The sequence below is a fragment of the Macrotis lagotis genome, chromosome 4 (assembly GCF_037893015.1).
Source record: "Macrotis lagotis isolate mMagLag1 chromosome 4, bilby.v1.9.chrom.fasta, whole genome shotgun sequence".
In the NCBI taxonomy this organism is placed as follows: domain Eukaryota; kingdom Metazoa; phylum Chordata; class Mammalia; order Peramelemorphia; family Peramelidae; genus Macrotis; species Macrotis lagotis.
The window spans coordinates 262,663,187-262,683,191 of NC_133661.1; positions in this window are offsets into that span (position 1 = coordinate 262,663,187).

Here is a 20,005-nt window from a genome sequence, read left to right on the forward strand (position 1 = left end):
AGTATTTGTAGAGGAAAATATATGACTAGTTGTAGTCTTTGAAGCAATTTTTCAATATAGAATAGATAATTACTAATATCATATTTTGTCAAGTTCCTGTTTTAGAAAAAGTTCCATGAATTTCAAGTATTATGAGGTTGATAATAATTTTCATTTATTTCTATTTTGTCTAATCAGATTTTGCAAAGACATGTGAAAAATATTTTTTAAGAATAGGCTTCTATATTTTCAGAGCTTGGAAATTTCTATTGAACAAAAATGAACTTTTTGTTTTCAAAATATAAGTAAATTATTTCTTAAGGTTATACCTACTTACATAGTTGTGAGATTCTTTTGTTCCCAAAACCACCAAAAACAATGCTAGCACCAAAAGCATTCATAAATCTTTTCACAAGGATTTTCACAAGTCCCCCATATTATATATATTATATATATATATATATATATATATATATATTATAATTATATCTTTTTTTCATGTATCCTTTTTAGGTTGAAAACATACCAGAAAGGATTTATCCAATCACTTGATCTAGTCAAGTTTGGAGGAAGAAATTCCCCTTACCACTATGACCCAACATAAATGCTCTTTAGGTTCTAAAGTGTTTGTTTTAAAAAAAATTTCTGTACTTGATTTTATTTATCTTTCTTAAACTTTAACTAGAAAACCAGAGTACCTGTTGAAAAATAATTTTATAAAATTAATTTGTTGTTGAATTACATTAGTTTATGACTTTAAAATGAAAGTTGCTATGAAATTTTTTTCCTAAAAAGATCTGTTCCACATTATAACTAAGGTTCTCATTTTAGTAGTTTTCATAAAAATGCCTAATAAGTACTTACAACAGACAAAATTTTATTTTTAAGAATAATGCATAACAAGTCAAAAAGGCAATGAATTACTACATTAAAGCTGAAATAATTTGATTGACCCTCAAGCAAAAAAAAATTGAAGACAGTGTAAATCAAAAACACTTGATCTCAACTATGACACTAGCATTGTCATTCTATCTTGTTTACTAAAAAGCATATTAGCTTGATATTTTTTCCAAGAGTTTTAAAAAATCATCTTTGTGTTTTCACTGATCTCTTCTTATCTTTACTTTTTAAGTAGGGGAGTAAAGCAGGAATTCTTGGGGTTTTGTTCCCAAAAATATTTTGCAAGTGTTTTAACTGTAAACATATATATCAATAGCATTTTAAAGTTTCCAATTATTTCTAATTCCTTCCTATCAATTTAGCTGAAAACAGGTATTTGCAAACACTGGTAGCCTAATTTCTTACAGCCTTTCAGTTTTATGAAGTGTTTCAAAAGAGTTCAATCAGCCTTAATGATGCATTTTTAGTTAGGGAAATAGAATGGAGAGAAGTCAATTTGAGCTCCCCGATGAACAAGTCTTTGCAGAAAGAATAGGCATAAATGGGTTTAGAAAACAGAGAGCACAAGTAAAATGCAGTGAGCAGAGCACTCAAGGAAGCCAGATACAATGGAAAGAGTAAAATACTGCAGAGCTTTTTAAGCTATATACAATTGGAACAATGGACTAGACCCAGCCATCTATGTTATAAACTGTTAGGAAACAGGTGAAAAGCAAGCTGGAATTCTATAACGGGTGTTGAAAAACAGTAGAACGGAGAGCTTTAAAGCTTAAGAGAATGAATGCAATGATTCAGTGGGTTGGAAATAAATCAGAATTGGCATATTTCTCTGATTAATTTAGTCTATAAAGAACTATTCTGTTTGAGAGTATTAAAGCATTATTTCAAAATAAGCTTTATACTACAGTTTAGGCTATCTCCTCTTGGATTTAAAACAGTTCAAATGAATGTCATGTTTTTTCTCCTTTAACTTGAAGTACATTTCTTAAGATATTTTATCATATAAATATTGTGTATTTATCTATAAACTTGAATGTGCGTTTCAAAATGCCAATTCAAATATCAAAATTGTCAAAAATATCAACTTGCTTTGATGACAAAAGTATAAATACACAAACTTAAAGTGACATAAATGTATATACTTAAGATTTCTCAGATTAATCACTTATTTTAAACAAATGATTATGTGGTAAATGAGTTCACTGTCAATTTTCATTTGTCATATAATATAGTTCATATTTTATGCTTGTTGAATAATATTTTTATTGTCTCGTTTAGAAAAAATTTTATCATTGACTTAACGAGATTTCATTGCAAAAATATAGTTAAGTAGCAGTAATAGAATGAAAATAGGAATACCATCAAAACCAATAAGAAAAGTAGTATATAAAGAAAACCATTCTACTTCTATATGAACATCTGAACAAGTCATATTTAAAGATATTTTTCTTTGATGTCCTTGAGACTGTATTTTAAATTATTTTTTTAGGTGTTTTTTTTTTTTGCAAGGCAAATGGAGTTAAGTGGCTTGCCCAAGACCACGCAGCTAGCTAATTATTAAGTGTCTGAGGCCGGATTTGAACCCAGGTACTCCTGACTCCAGGGCGGGTCCACTATGCCACCTAGCCGCCCCATTTTAAATCACTTTTAAGAATAATTTAGCTGGGGCAGCTAGGTGGCAGTGGATAGAGCACCGGCTCTGGAGTCAAGAGTACCTGAGTTCAAATCCGGCCTCAGGCACTTAATAATTACCTAGCTGCGTGGCCTTGGGCAAGCCACTTAACTCCATTTGCCTTGCAAAAAAAAAAAAAAAACCCTAAAAAAAAATAATTTAGCTACCAAAAGATTGTTGAATCTCTGAAGATTTAAAACTTAGTTATGATCTCTATAACAAAAACATTGTGACATTATAAAATATTTTACTATGTCATTGCTGTTTTTCTCTGTGTTATCTCATTCTTTCTGAAAAAAAAAATATATATATATATATATACAAGGATCCCCAAAATGTCACCCAGTCAATTATATATGATACCATACTGTACTAAGTATTATAAAAGATATAAAAATCTCACCAAGTAACTTATCTAGTAAAAGAAATAAGAAAACTAAAATTATAAGGGAGATAGAAAGTGTTATAGAGGTTCAAAGAGGGAAAGGTCACATCAGGTTGGCAGGATCAGAAAAGGTTTCATTCAAGAAATGTTATTTGAACTGGACCTTAAAGGTTACATAAGATTAATAGAGATGAAGAGAAAGGTCATTCCAAGCAGAGGGGACAGCATGAATAAAAATGCAGAGACAGGGAAATGTGGGTCTATTCAGAATAAGAAGTCCTGTTTGTCTAAGGTATGTGTAAGGGAGCATTAGTGGTTGATAATCTTGAAAGATTGGTTGAGGCCATACTTCAGAGGTTTAATATTTTTGATTCTAGACTTTATTTTGTAGGCAGAACACTTTGAAAACTTTCCGGGAATGGGGGAGGAGGGACTTTGAGGATGGGGGTGGGAAAATGTCACAAGTGGAATTATGCTTTATAAAAATTAATTATACTAGTATATGGGATAGATTGGACCAGTAAGCAACCCAGGATAAAGAAAGCTATTGCAATAATCCAAGTGAGAGATACCTGAACCAAGGTGATGGCAGTAATAGAAACAGGTATAAATGAGACATGGCACAAACAGAATAGAACTTAGCAACTATTTGAATACAAGCACAAGGAGAAGAATATAAGCCAGAGAAAGCAAAGGCAACTCAAAATTTCAATATGTGACTAAGATAATCATGGTTCCATTCATAAAGTTAGAAAAGTCAAGAAATGAGCTGGAAGTTGGAATAAACAAGAGCTGGAAAGATGAGTTCATTCAGGGACGAATTGAATTTGAGATACTAACAAACTACTGGTCACTAGGCAAGTGAAAATATGGGATGGAGGCCAATAGGAGAGTTTATATCTGGAAATATAGGTCAGGGGAATGAGAAAGATGGGATAACAGTTTGAGATGATAGTAGGGTCAAGCATATTTTTAGAACAAGGAACTATCAATACAGAGGGAGAAAATGAAAGCACAAGGCAAAAAGAGATGATTGATGGAGAGAGGTCAAGAAGAAAGTATGGGGTCAAGAGCTTGAGGAAGGACCCTTCAGTCTGCAATGTAAGTTATAATGGGAGAGGGGAAGGCAAAGATATGTAGGTTTGGGGATAAGAAATTGAAGCAATTCATAAAAAATGTGACTTTTAATTACCCCAATAAGGTAAAAAAGGTTAAGTATGTCATTTGCTGAGGGTTAGGTAAGGGGAAGGGACAGAAAGTTTTCTTTGAAAATGAAAAAAAAGTTTGAACTACTGAGAGAATGCAGTCAAAAATTAATAGATGAATAAAAGGATTGCCAATCAGCAGATAGAAGTAGTAATCTGCTGATGCATAGCATGGGTTAGTTTATAAAATGAAGAGGTTAGACTAGAACAAAGATTCTTACCCTTTTTTGTGTCATGGAACCCACTAGCATTCAAAATGTTTTGAAAGTCATATTTAGGATTACAAAGGATGTCAATTAAAATACAGCTATCAAAACACTAAGAAAATAAAATTCTAACAGCTCCCAAGTTAAAAACAGAAATTAGATCATCTCTGCCAACTCTAATGATCTGATGTTAGCTATACCTCCTATCTTCAAATTTGATAATCATAATGTATTAAACTTCAAACAGTATCAAAAATGGCGGGGGGATGGAAATTGGGTCTAGTATTTCTTCTTTCAAGTTGAAATACAGATTTAATAGTTGCTCTTTGAGTCTGGTCATTTAAGTTTGAATCTACCTAACTCTTCTAAAGTCTAACCCATATATCCCCATCTTTTCCACAAAATTAGCTCAAGAAACATTGGCAAGTGCTTGGCTAAATTTTAGGTGAACTATTTTTTTCTGTTAGCAACTGATAAAATATTTTGGGACATATGCTTCATGTGGGAGTAGGGAAAGAGCTGGATATTAACTGAAAAAGAATTAAACTATATTTTCAATATTCTAATCAAAAAATGATTAACCTAGTGTAGTTTCACCTCTTTGAGATCACCACTTTCTGATCTAGAAGTTCATTAAACAATCCTTTGATCTAAAATTATTGTCAGGAATTCAAATGAAACTTCGCAGATCCTTTTCTCTTTACTTTTGAAAATTTAATCAACATTCATTCAGCCTTCTCCAATCCTATAGCACCTCTTCTGCTCTCTATAGCTTAGTAATAATATCTACTTTTTTGTTTTCAGTACTGTAAATTGCAATTTATCTGTTTAGAACTTAAATTCATCAAGAATAGGTAGCTCCATTTTTACCATTTCCCTATTTACCTTGGGTACCAGTTCCTTATCAATTTGATTCCATCAAGTATGACAAGGAAAAGAGAAGCTTTTTAAAATAGTTGCACATTTGCCCAACACCACAGGCCTATTTATCCTGAAGAAGGTACAAAAACAGAGATAATGGACTGAGAAAATAGGCAAAGGTGGTCATGATGAGGAAAGGAAAACTGAAATCTAGGATCTGAATGAGGAATTTCGAAATCAAAATTTTGAAAGAATATTTTCATGTGATGATAATATCCAAGGTTTGAATATTATAAAATGACAGCAGATCAAGAAATGTTAACTGCTAGTTGAGGCTTAGCAAAAAAAAAAAAAAACTATAGATAAAATTTTCTTATTCAAATTTACAGATCTTCCATGTTAAAGGATCCATGGTAAAAAGACTATAAGCCATATGCGGGCACCATTGAGAAATATGGAGGTTAGCGGATGATTGTGATGAAGATAGGAAAGAGGTAATTGGATCAATCATTGAGCACTGGGAAGACACAATGTCCATGTGTCATTATATACAAAGTAAATACAAAATAAGGAAAAGTTAATTAAATGAAAGTAAATATGTAAGAGGGCACCAGCAATTAGAAAATTAAGAAAGACCTTTGTGTAGAAAGTAGAAAGTGAGCTGCATCTTGAAGTATATTACAAACCAGGTGCAAAGGTATGGAAATGGGAAATGGAGTACCATGTGGAAGAAAAGATACCTCTGTTGAACATTAGAATCTGGGAAGGAGTTTCATTTATCCTAATATTGAAAAGTTACCAGTTGAGCAAGATTGAGAAGGACTCTATAAGCTAAGAGTTTTTACTTATTCTGGGGCAATAAGGTAAACCAAGGTGAGTCAACCTGGGCAAGTCACTTGATCCTGTTTGTCTCAGTTCCTTATCTGTAAAATGAGCTGGAGAAAAAAATGGCAAACCCTTCTAGTGATCCAAGGTATGTAATCTAAAATTAAAAATTATCTTATTTGCAATGGACAAACACAAAAAGCTATTTCTATAAGCTCAGGGGGTAAAGATGTTGTCTTTCTCCACTAATGTCTTTTTTAAAGCAGATTTGTAATATCATCAGATTTGTTAGCTCCCAGTGAAAAACTTTAGCAATGTGTACAAGCATAGTCTAGAGCGCTAAAAGGTTAAATGATTTATCCAGAATAATTCAAACAGTATCAGAGGCAACACTTGAATTCTTACACCAAGGGTAGCTTTCTATCCACCATGCCATGCTGTATCTCTTAACTCTAGAAATGCAAGCTATGACAATAAAAAATAAAATTATAAACTACAACAAAAAGGGAAACAGAATTATCTTTCAGCTGTCATAATGGTTTACCTAGAAAACCTCAAAGATGACGATTTGTTTGACTAGAGTGGTGTGACTCTACCAAATCATCAATATGTGTTCATAGTATTTAGAAAAACCAGGAGGAAATGAGAAAAACATAACCCATTCACAATAACTACAAAAATTGAATGTTAATATGCCAAGAAGGTACACTTAGAACTTAGAAAAGTACAACTATAAAATTCTGAAAATAAAGACATTCATTGTCCATAAATGGGCTACACCAATATAATTCAAATTTCAATGAATTTCAATGAAATAATAGGGAAAATAGAAATGAAATAATATTATGAAAATTCTAATTGTATTATAAAATAATCTGAACTATTCGGTGCTAGTTAAAAATTTGTACAAATTAAAATTAAAATGATTTTTTTCTAGTAGTAATGTATGGCTGTGAGAATAAGACTATAAGAAAAGCTCAGTGCTGCAGAAACACTGAAGACTCAATACTTAAAGAAATTAACCCTTACTATTTTGGGGAAGGATAAGTTTTGAAGCTGAAGCTTAAACTATTTGGACCACATAAGGAGAAGAGAGGACTCAATGGAAAAGACTGATGCTAGGAAAGATCAAAGGCAAATGAACAGAATGTGCAACAAACATGAGCTTGGACATACTTTGGGAGATAGTGGAGGACAGAAGGACCTGACATGTCAGGTCCATGGAGTCATAAAAAGTCAGACATGACTGAACGACTCAACAACAACTAGTTAAAATAATGGAGAAGTAGATCAGAGGAGAAGGGGGAAAAAGGGAAAGAGGGAAGAAGGGAGGAAAGGAGAAAAGAAGAAACTTCTATAACTTAATAGATCATCTTGTGACTAACCTGGTTGTGAGTTCTTTGACTTTATCTAGGCTGGTCTTTGTATGAGCTATGCAGGACTACTTGAAGTCTTTGAAGCTTGGTAGAAAACAGAGTTCGGATTCTCCTGGAATATCTTTCAAGAACCCAGGTTCAGGACAGCTAGGTGGCATGGTGGATAGAGTACTGGCCCTGGAGTTAGTAGAGCCTGAGTTCAAATGCAGCCCCAGACACTTAATAATTGCCTAGCTGTGTGACCTTGGATGAGTCACTTAACCCTGTTGCCTTAAAGAAAATTTAAAAAAAAGAATCCGGAGTCACTTCCATGTTATCTTGAAGCATTAAAGGATTAATATTTGAAAGGGAGTTAGTTATCCTTTACCTCTATTTATATAAAGACAATTGTTCTTTCACATTTTAGATATAGGATCTATGTGCATATCATTCTTATTTTAATCTTTTTCAACATGTCAATCGATTGACTTATAAAATGGTGTGCATGTGGACATTTTTGTGTTTACGAAGAAAACCATAGGTAACTCTAAAAGACAAAACAGCCAATCTAGCAAGCTACTTAGTGTCACATAGGGGAACATAGATGACATTTGTAGTTACTCAGGTTGTTAATCCAAGTCTATACTCACTTGGCACCTCAGCTGTAGGACAAAATTCTTACCAAGTAGTTAGTTGGCATCCAGTCATTTCACATCTTGCCAAACTTGAAAGCAGCCAAGGTCGGAGAATCCCTTTAATGCACTGGCTGAAAGCATTATTTCCCAGCTGATAAAATCCAGACAGCTGTTCGGACTAAAATAGAATAAGAAAAAAAGGGAGGGGGGGTAGCTTCAGTAGCCAGATAACTTTTGATTTGTTTATAGTGGGAAGGGTAGAGATTTGAATAAAATGATGAAATGAAAAGGAGGCAATTTGATTTCTTTTGTTCAGTAGAATTTTAAAAGTAAATGTGAAAAATGAAAGCAGCTCCCTCTCTGCTTTCTTTATTCCTTCTGTGAAAGACAAAATAAATTCTATACCCTATAGTTGAACAGATCAGAAGGTACAAGGCTATAACCTCCTCTAATTCAGGATCAAGTAAAGGGTGACCAATTCTACTCTGAAAATAGATTGCATTTAACAGCTGAAATGGACTTACTGTTGCCAACAACAGTTTGAAAAGGGGTTGGCATAGAATCTTGTTCAAGGAATGAAGTGAGGCACCCTTTCTAAATTCACATTATTACTAAAGCTTCTATAATTCAATGTCCTCTCAGCACTCTTCTTCTACCCTTCACATGCCTGAATAGAATTATTGGTTAATTTCTTACCAATAGATTTTTGCAAATTGAAATAAAAAATTGAGGCATTTGAAGATAGCTCTAGTCTTCCAAATGATAGAATGAAAAGCAATACTTTGTGTCCCAAATGATAACACATATTTATAACTAGCCACAGGCGTCAGAATCTAGAGCAGAAAGTTAAAGAATTAACCCTCTAAAATTATTTTTAAATGTTAAATGGGAAATGGCACCTGTATAAATTAACAAACTTTAAAAAAAATATGCTGTTCTTTAAAAATAGGAAACTACAAGGGCTACATAAAATTGGAATTTCTCAGATGACTTGTTTTCTGTCTCAATGATTTCTTTTCTTCATTTCATTCCCTAGGATGTGTGCATAAACTAAAGCTCTATCCCTGGCCTCTCTTTATAGCCCTATGCAGTTAATTCCCAAATCTATATATCTCATATATCTAGTCCTGTTCTCCTAATCTTTTTCAGTTGTCTACTAAACATCTATACTTATGTATTTTCCCAGCATTTCAAAGTTGATATATATATATCCAAAATTTGACCCATCACTCCTTAAAAACAAAAATTAAAAGCTTTTCCTTCCTCCTAATTCCTCTATTTCTCTTAAAAGACTCACTGTAATTACCCAAACTCATACTTAGTCACCTTTGACCCTTCTTTATTTTATTTGTTGAATGTTGTTTTATTTTTCAATTACATGCAAAAAATAATCTTCAACATTCATTTTTTGTAAGTTTTTGAGTTCCACATTTTTCTACCTCCCTCCCTTCCCTCCTCTTCCCCATGACAGTGAGTAATCTGATATCAGTTATTCATGTAAAATCATGTTTAATGTATTTCCATATTAATCATGTTGTGAAAGAAGAATCAAAACTAAAGGGGGGAAAACATGAATAAAAAGGGTAAAAAAACATAAAGGAAGTTTTAAAAAGTGAAAACAGTATTGATTTTGTCTGCAATTCAGATTACATACAATTTTTTCTGGATATGGATGGCATTTTCCATCAAAAGTTTTTTAGAATTGTCCTTTATCACTGAACTGCTAAGAGAATTGACTTTTCTTTACCTCATGCCCCATATGCAATTATTTTGTAAATTCTAGCATTTCTGCTGCTTTCTTAAATCTGTTCCCTCTTCTCTATTCACATTACTACCACCCTAAGTCAGATCTTTATCTCCTTCCACATACTGAGAACCCAGAAACACTGGAAGCAAGCTCAGATGTGATCATTTGGCACTCTGGACTTTTCTTTGTACCTGTTTGATTCTGTCATACTTATTTGTACAAATGTCTTATGTCTTCTATTGGATTGTAAGTGCCACAAGAGCAAGAATTTTGTAATTTTTTCATCCCTTTCTATTCAATGCCTTGTATAGTACTTTGAAAATTTGAAATGCAGCATGATAGATAAAATGTTGAGCCCAGGTCAGGAAGATCTGGAGTCAAATTCTGCTTTAGACACTTACTTAACTATGTGACCCTGGGCAACATAGCCTCTCTGAAACTCAATTTTCTATTTATGATAGTGTTGCCAATGAGAATTAAGGTTGCCAATTAGAGCTAGAAATTGAGGGTTAGGGGGTGGCTAGGTGGTGCAGTGGATAGAGAACCGTCCCTGGAGTCAGGAGTCCCTGAGTTCAAATCCAGCCTCAGACACTTAATAATTACCTAGCTGTGTGGCCTTAGGCAAGCCACTTAACCCCATTGCCTTGCAAAAACCTTAAAAAAAAAAGAAAAAAAAAAAATTGAGGGTTACTGAAAAATGAAGGAATTCGCATGCCCCTGGGATTTTAAAACTGCTCAGGATTTATTATAAAATATTGCAAAGTAAGCAGGCTAAAACTTTTCTCCTTTCAGAGAGTCAAGGGGTATTTTAGGACAGAGTGAATTAAAAAAAGGCTAGGAGAGGTTGCTTGTGAGGCAGAGATAGAGATAAAGGAGAGGAAGAGAGGAAAACAGACAGAACTGTCTGGGCTAGAGGGTGGACAAGTCCCTAGTGGGGGGTCCAGCACAGGTTTTTATAGCCTTGCTGAGGCACTGAGGGCAAAAGGGGAAATCCATCCCCTCTCCCACCCCAATGTGACTGAAACCAGGGAGAAGGTTGGAAGCTGGGGGTTGGAAATGAGGAGACAGGAGACAAATTTTACATTTAAGCATGAAACATTTGGAGTCAAATTATATCTCAGGAGCAGACAACCTTCCACAATGAACAAGATTTAATGGCATAAAAGATTACAGAATTTGTTTTTAATTCTAAATTTTCTATATTCATAATTCTCTGCATCAATAGGACCCACCTCACAGAACTCCATGAAGGTTGTGATGATCACAGGGAGACATATATAAAAGTACTTTACAAATATTAAAGGCTTATGTACATGTTAACTATTATTATAAGTATTTAAATGAATCATCTAATCCCAAGTCATTTTATAGAGTCTTCTGGCCTTTTAATAATCTAACTTTTCTCAGAGCTTCCCAAATCTGTAGTAAAAGTTGTATAATCTCTGCTATTGACTTACTAGAAAATAAGATTACTTTTCCCTTTTGCAGCTTTAATTGGATCTGGTTCAATCAATATGCATTGGAAATGCCACACAAATTTATTGATTAATAATAATATTATGATATACAAAAATGTGTTTAATAATAACAATAATAATACTTCAAATTTGTATGCCTCTTTCAGACTTCGGTAAATTTGCAAGTCATAAGAGTAAGGATAGCTATAAGACTTTGAGTAGCTGATTTACAAAGCCAGAAAAATAGCAGAAACAATAGATTAGACTCCAGGACAAAGAAAACCTCCTTTTTCATGATACCACTATAGAAATGTAGAATTAAAAAACTGTGGAACCATGATCCCAGGAACTGCTTTTTTATTATTTTATTATTTGGCAGATTGTTGTGCCCTGCAAAGATTAAAAATTTTAGAATGAGTTAGAATGAGATCCTGCATAGAAGAGACTCCACAATGAATTAGAAAAAGTGGTCAGAGGAAAGGAGAGGCTATATATCTTTTCTGTCTATGGAGTTAAAAAAAAAAGAGAGAGAGAGAAAAGAAAAACAAGAACCCAGATAAGGCAGAACTAGAAAGACTTCTAATGATCTAAATTTAAGAACTCCTACTCTTTCTAAAAGCTGTGGGGTCCCTATGTATCTGAAGTAGGAAATATAGCCAATTAGAGCTTCCATTGAAGAATTAAACAACCAATTCTAGAACCAGGGCAGCCCAGCTGAGCAAATCTATCAGAATGATTCATTCATGAGGCACCAGCCCAGCCCAACAGTATAGTGACCCAACCCAGGAGAAGAGTAGCCCAGCCTAGCAACATATTGACCTGTCTAGCACAGACACCCAAGCAGTGAAGAGATCCAGTTTGAGAAATACAAAAGACAGCTCCAAAACTGTGAATAGCTTTGGCCACCTGGCAGTCAGAAAACATTTATTAAGCTCCTACTTTGTAAAAAATATCAGACAGTCCCTGCTCTCAAGAAACTCACAGTCTAATGGGAAAGATAACACAAACAACTATGTGCAAACAAGCAATGTAGGATAAATTGTAGATAATCAATAGTGGAAAGGCTCCATAATTAAAGGGGATAGGAAAAAACTCCTTGTAAAAGGTGGAATGTTAGCTAAGATTTGAAGGAAATCAGAAAAGCCAGGAGACAGAGATGAGGAAGGAGAGAATGGTTATTCTGACAATCCATGAAAATCCCAGGAGTTGGGAAATGGAGTAATTTGTGAGGAACAGCAAGGACTGTGTCACTAGATTACAAAGTACAATTTTAAGAGGATATAGTGGAGTAGGGAAGGTATATGGTGTAAGAATACTGGAAATTTTGGGGAGAGGAAGGCAATGGAGGACTGTATGCAAAACAGAGGGTTTGATAATCCTAGAAGTGAGAGGAAGCCACTAGAATTTATTGAATAGAGAGGTAACAAGGTCATATTTTTGTTTTAGGAAGATCACTTTGACAACTGTATGAAAAATGGACCTCAGTTAAGAAATACTTGTGGTTAAAAAAAAAAAGCAAAAGCAAGCCCCAAAAACCCTATTAATTGGAAAATCAATCAGTGGCTATTGTCAAAGTATAAGGTGATAAAAGCCTACATGAGGGTCCTGACTGGGTTAGAGAAAAGAAGGGGGTGTATTCCAGAGATACTGTGAAAGTAAAAATAAGCCTTAGCAAGAGATTGACTCTCACAGGGTATGAGAGTGAGGAATCATAGATGACACTTAGGTTGTGAGGACAGATAATGGGGAGGATGATGATATCCTCAACAGTAATCGGGAAGCAAAGAAGAGGAGAGGATTTGGATGCAGAGATAAGTTCAGTTTGGGTCAAGATGAGTTTAAAAATTCTGCAGAACATTCAGTTTGAGATATCTATTAAGCAGTTAGAGATGAGAGACTGGAGACTGGCAGAATAAGTGGGGCTAGATAAGTAGATCTGAGAATCATCAATATAGAGATGATAATTGAATTCATGGAAGTCAATGAGATTGCTAAGTAAAATAATAGGAGGAAAAAGGGGGACCCAGGAGAGAACCCTGAGGGACACTCACCTTTAGGGAGCATGACCTGGGAATTTGAGAATCATCAATGGAAGCCAATGAGATTACTAAGTAAACCTATTAGTTTACTAATAGTTTACTCCTATTAGAGGAAAAAAGGGGGGCCCAGGAGAGAGCCCCAGGGGACACTCATTTTTAGGGGACATGACCTGGATAAAGATTCAGCAAAGGAGACTACGAAAGAGTAGATATTTAGGAGAAGAATGAGGAGAAAATAGTATGAAAATTTAAAGAGAACATAGTATCAAAGAGCAAAGGGGGATTGACAATGTCAGAGACTACAGAAAGGTCAAGCAAGATGAGAATTGAGGAAAGGGCCAGTTGATTGAGAAATAAATAGCAACTTTGAAAAGAACAGTTCCTGTTGAATGATAAGATTAGAAGTAAGACTAAGAGAACTAAGAAAGTGAAGGGACTTTTGTAAATGGCCTTCTTGAGGAGTTTAGCTAAAAAAGGGAATGGTTGAGGGCTTTTTTGAAAAAGAGGGATATTTGTAAGCAGTAAGGAAGCCACCAGTAGATTGAAAGATTGAAAATAATTGAGAGAATGCAAATGATAGAGGGTTCAAATTGCTGGAAAAGACAGGAAGAAATGGGATCACTTTGGATATAGAAGGGTTTGCCTTGGCAAGGAGAAGATAATGGTAGAAGGCATCTGGGTGATCTAAAAATAAAAAGGAGAGTGGGAACTTCAGTAAAATATGAAGCAGGTTTCTCAGCACAGAAGATGGAGGGAAGGGGAGCAATAAGATGATAGAGAAAGGATGAAAAGGTTTAGGGGATAGTGAATTAATTAATTAAAAGGTATAGAAAAGATTGCCTTGTAGTAGTGAAAACCCAGTTTAGATTATATAATATAAATTTGTACAAGAACCAATCATTGTAGTTCCCGTGATTTTCTCCAGATCCATTCAGCAGCATAAATATATAAGAACAAAGGTAGCAAATGGTGGGAGTGAGGAATGGAAACTAAGATTTGAATAACAACAGAAGGGTTCAGAATCACTTGTTTTAAGAAAGTATTGGGGGGGGGAGTTTGTTGATCACTGAAAAATGAGTTCAGATAAGTTTTGCTGAGGGAAACAACTGGTTCTAAAGTGGATAAGCAGAGAGTGAAGTCTAAGAATAGTGAATCATGTCAGAAGGTTGTCTAAAATAGTTTAATGTCAATATCAAGAGGGTGGAAAGTGAAGAATTAATCCTAGGATATATTGTTTAACAGTGACATCATTGAGATCCAAAGGATAGGAAAAAATATGCCCAACAAATATAGAGGTGACAACTGATGGGGAAAGGAGAAATAGTTTATACCTTGAAGAATAGAATTAAAATTCAAAATATTGCTGACAAATTGACATTATCAATTTTAACCAGTGTTGAACAAGATGACCGAAACTTAATATAACTGGAAAAAGAAAAGCTGTATAAAGAGAAAATAGTTTCTAATATTTAAGAATTAGGAGGCAACAGGCCTTCATAACAATACCATTTTCAGTTTCATAATTTAAAACAAAATCAGAGAAATTAAATAAGGTTCAAAAAGTAGTGAAAAAATGGGACCTAGGATTACTTAACCTGAAGGAGATATAGGGCTCATAAGATTATAGTTTTAAAACCGGAAAATCATAGAAGTCCTTCTATCCAACCTGAGGCCCAAAAAAGGTTAGATTACTTGCCCGAGATCATAAGGTTGTAATTGGAAGAGAGAGGCTTTAAGCAAAAGTTTCCAAATGCAGCACCCTTTCCCCTACATTGCACTTTGACAGGACCCAAATAAGTCCGTACTGGCCAAGGCCTATTTGGCAGGCAAGTGTAGCAGGGTAAATTAATTAAGACTTAGCTAACTAAGGACTTTAGAAATCAATTAAATCTTTATCTCATCTTAAAGCAGAATTTAAATATATATACAGCACTGAAAATGTATAATTGACATAAAAATAATTTCCTGATAATGAAGGATATTACTACAAAAAAGATTGATTTTCTTACTCTAAAAATATTTTTAAATAGACTAAAATTTGACCTACAATACAAAGTATAATCTTGCCTTCAAAAAAGGCAGATTATATAACATTGGACTGGGAGTCAGGAAACAAGAATTCTCTCCACTTTATTGTTGTGATAAGATTAATGAGATCTATAATTTTCTTTTTATTATTAACTACTAATATCAATTTATTAATGTTGCATTATATTTGTAAAGATCAGGCTGATTTTAGGTAACATTATTCCAAATAAAAAGTGTGAAGATATAAGATCTATAATTTAAATATTTATATGATATTGCTGTAAAGGAAATATTAAATAGAAAAATATGTTTTGTAATGCTCCTTTTGCACTAACCATGTGTCTTACATTTAATATTACTCAAGGTAATATGAACCCCTACCCTCATTCTATTGTTCAAGTTATTGAGATGAGTTCAATGAACTTTTAATAAATGAACTTTGCCCCTCCCTGGAAAAGACAAACCCCTCTCAACAAGACAATGAATCCTGTCCTAGTCTGAAAAAGATTAAGTCTTAATGCCCCTCATCAACCTATCCCTCATTACCTCAACTCTGATCTATGAGTTGCCTGACTTCCCACTTATGGCTACATTTTCCTATGTACCCCTTAAAAGTTCACCCTCTACTTGGTTGAGTTGCTTGTCTTGTGGTGTAGCTATCTTGCTTTTGGGGGAGTGTTATCTCCCAAATAACCTCAGATATTTCTATGTCTTTCCTTACTAATCTTGATTTCATAGCAGCTTATGTTACTGATGTTATTGCAGATGTGGTTGCAGTTGCTGCTGCTAACCCCTTAGGCTTAGCCTTTACTCCTTTCCCTTAGCTTCTGCTAACCACAGCAATACTTAAATAAACCTTTTTATCCTTAAAATTCTTCTGGGCCAGAGTTACTCTTTTACATGAATTCATTTATGTTCCACCTGAACCTTAAGCTGGCTACATTTTCCCTGGCACCAATATGTGTAATGATTATTGTATTTAGATTTTTTGGAACTTTCCTACTTTCTAGGGGACTCTGATTTGGAAGCTGAGATTGTAGGTAACATGCTACAGCTGAAGTGATAAATCAGATCCCCAATATGCTAATAATCCCAAACTTGTAACCACCAAGTGAACTGAACTAGGTACTCACTTCTACTACCAGCCACATTAACCCCAGTTCTGTGCCCTGCTGAACAATCCCAAGGTTCACCGACCCTAATGATTTGGAAACTGTTCACACAAAACCCAAGAAAGCCTGTCTTGTGGTCTAGTCATTTATAGTTTTCATTCTTAAAACCTTATCCCTGTCATAATGGAGAGAGCCCTTCTCCCCTTCTTAGGAAGGTAGGACTTCATTTGCAAGCTCTTTCCCTCACTTTGAAATTAGTCTTCTGTTTGATTCCTGACTCTCTATTTCTGTCTCTAGACTGTTCTATTACGCAAGGGCCATCCACAAGTCAGAGGACAATTCAGTCCGGTTGACATTCTCAACTAGGTATGAAATGTTGAGTAAATTGTAACCCTGCAAAATGAATGGGTTAGACCAAATATCCATTATACATTTGAATTCTAAAATTCTTTGATTAGCTTATCCTTTCCAGAGCTAAGATTATTTTTGCTAGAATTTGTTAAACCTATATTCAAAAAAAGCCAAAAAAAGAAAGGATAGAGTAGACATAAATTTATGTAAATGAACAAAAATAAGGAATTTAGTACTGACAGTGGGTAAGTACCTCAGGAAAAGGGGGTTAAAGATAAATAAATGTGGGTTCATTTTGGATGAAGAAAGTGCCAGACTCTCTAATTCAGGAGAGTAAGAAAAAGATTTAAATTTTAATTTGCAGGTTCACTGCAAAAGTTCACAGTTTACTACAAAAAGTTCACAGGTTAGGTTCTTGGAGTAGTGAGTTTCAGTAGAAAGAGTTAAGCAAAGAAAAAATAGCCACAAGCTGAACTGATGAGGACATCATGGACAACTATCAGCAGTTATAAGGGTAATGGGGTAAGGAGAGTTGCTGTGATTAGCAGAAGCAGAAGGAAAGAAAGACTAAAGTGAAGGCAGGAAACCACTGATCCCTAAATGGAGAAGGAAGCTAAAGGAAAGCACAGCCTAGACCTAAACTGCCATGAAAGGTTGAGCACTAAGAAAGGCATAGGAAAGAGTGAGTAGCCCTGTGAGGAACTATATTCCTCAAGAGCAGGTTCCAGCAATGGGAGAAGTAGTAAAGAAGGGTAAAGGGATGTGAGAGGCTATTTGATGGATGACACTCCTCCAGAGCAGGCTGTTCCCTAAAGGAAGATGAGCCATAAGGGAATAAATTGTAAAGAAAGGTCTAAGGGCAGGGATCATGCTCCCCCAGAGTAGGCTAGCTTCATAGGAAGACAAATGGCTCAACTGAGAAGTAAGTGAGCTTTTAAGGATCACCTAGGGAGATGTAAATAATGAGAGCTATGTTAATGAGAGGTGGTAGCTCAAAGGCTTAATCCTTTCAGGCTAAGGCAGGAATCCATTGTTTTATTGAGGCTTGTCTTTGCCTAAGAGCAGGGATTTACTGAGTCCTTACCTTGAAGCAGCAAGGTACTTTACTAAAAATTCACTGACCTCATCTCACAGCTTGAACAATAAAATGGGGGGGAGGGGGGGAGAAAGGGAGTCAGTGTTATAAAACATATTTTTCTGTCTAATATTTCCTCTACTTCAGTACTATTTTAATAGTTCCCCCCCCTTTGTTTTAGATAATTTGGATTATTTAATTATATAGAAACAGCACTTAGACCTTTTATCACTCCCTGGATACAGAGACAGATTGATTCTCAGAGAGGACCATGACACTAGGGAAGGTGATGCTCACTTGCAAGTGAATTGGATCTAAGTGATGGAGAACTATAAAAAGTCATCAGCCTCACTCTCTCCTCTGGAGCCATCTAAGTCCAGTGGCAAGATATAAATTTGGACACCTGGAGATAGCCCTGAATGCAGGGGGAGACCTTGGCCTTTTCTAAGCTAAAGTCTTTCCCAGGACTCAGTTTGTCTGAGACAATGTCTATTCAATGATTAAGACCAGGTAAGAATGAGGCAAAGAATGACCTTTTACCAAAGGTATTAGGGTATTTGTACAAAACCCGAAAAAAAATTGCTATTTGCATTCACTCAGAACCATCAGAGTCCAATAGTGACTAAATAAGGGTTGGGCTGGGACTACTATTGGCCAATCAATGAGAGCCAGAGTGAATTAGGTTTAAGGCATGGTCCTTAAAAAAAAAATCTATCCTGTAAACTCCAAGATATCCTATGATATACCAATCTACTGTGCCTTTCTACCATATTAGGCTTAGGAAATTAATCCTAAAATGAACTTCAGAAATCTAGTTTAGCACTGAGTTCTGAAGAATCTTTGCTATCATCCTAACAAGTTTCAAGTTGCTTAAAATGTATGCAAAGAATTCACAAGTTGTAAAGCTGGCAGAATTTTCTCTGTTGTGAAACTTTTCTGATCCTTGAAATTCTTTTTTTTTAAGTTTTTACAAGGCAATGGAGTTAAGTGACTTGTCCAAGGTCACACAGCTAGGTAATTATTAAATGTCTTAGCCAAATTGAATTTAGGTCCTCCTGACTCCAGGACCAGTGCTCTATCTACTGCACCACCCTGATCCTTGAAATTCTAAAAGGGGAAAAATAAGCAAAAATAGGAAGCAGTTGAGGTGTGATGGGAAGAAAACTGAGATTATCCAAAGTCCCAACATCACAGAGTGATCTTTGTGTTAGTTCTTCCATTACAATTAACATGGCCTCCAATTCCCACATTACAATTTTCTTTATGGCATGGTGGAGAAAAGAATGCTGCAAATTGTAGTCAAATGATTTCTATACTCTGATAATATATGATTTCAACTCAAATTGAGGCAATTATAATCTCAAATATAAAGCTCAGAATTCTAAGGGCTACTCTACAAGCAACTTAACTAATATAAACTGATTTCCTTTACCTGAGTTTTTGCTTCCAAGAAATAGGAAAGTTAAGAGATTAAAGAAGGGGTGGCTAGGTAGCATAGTGGATAAAGCACGGGGTTCAAATTCTGTCTCAGACACTTAATAATTACCTAGCTGTGTGGCCTTGGGCAAGCCACTTAACCCCATTTGCCTTGAAAAAAAAAACCTTAAAATAAAAAAAAAGGAGAGATTAAAGAAAAGGCCACGTGGATTGCTAATTAATCTTGGCAGGCCAGCTGACAGGCTCAGCAGAAGTCAGAGAAAAAAGAGAGAGCCCTAGCCCCTCCCAAAATCTCCTTAAATTCCCCCTCGGGATCTATGGAAAGAAGTGGTGAACTGGGAATAGCCCAAGTCCTGCATTGGAGAGTTGACCCTTTGGGGGAGGGGTCAAAGGGTCTCTGATTCCTGTATGGGTGGTTTCAGATATTGTTTCCAGCTGCCCCTTACCAAAAGTGAACAAGGTTAGACTGAAAGTCAGGACAGAGTATTTTAACAGAGCGATGAAGGAAGATTTTTTTTTAACAGTGCAAAAAAAGTTATACACAATGTTTCCAATTGATTTCAATATTTCCCATGCCCAAGGCTCTCTGTATCATAACTTCCTTTCCATTGTTCTTTGTAAATTGTATGGCTAGCACAATAAGATTAAAAGTAAACTATCTGGCGTAGTGGATAAAGCACCGGCCTTGGAGTCAGGAGTGCCTGAGTTCAAATCCAGCCTCAGACACTTAATAATT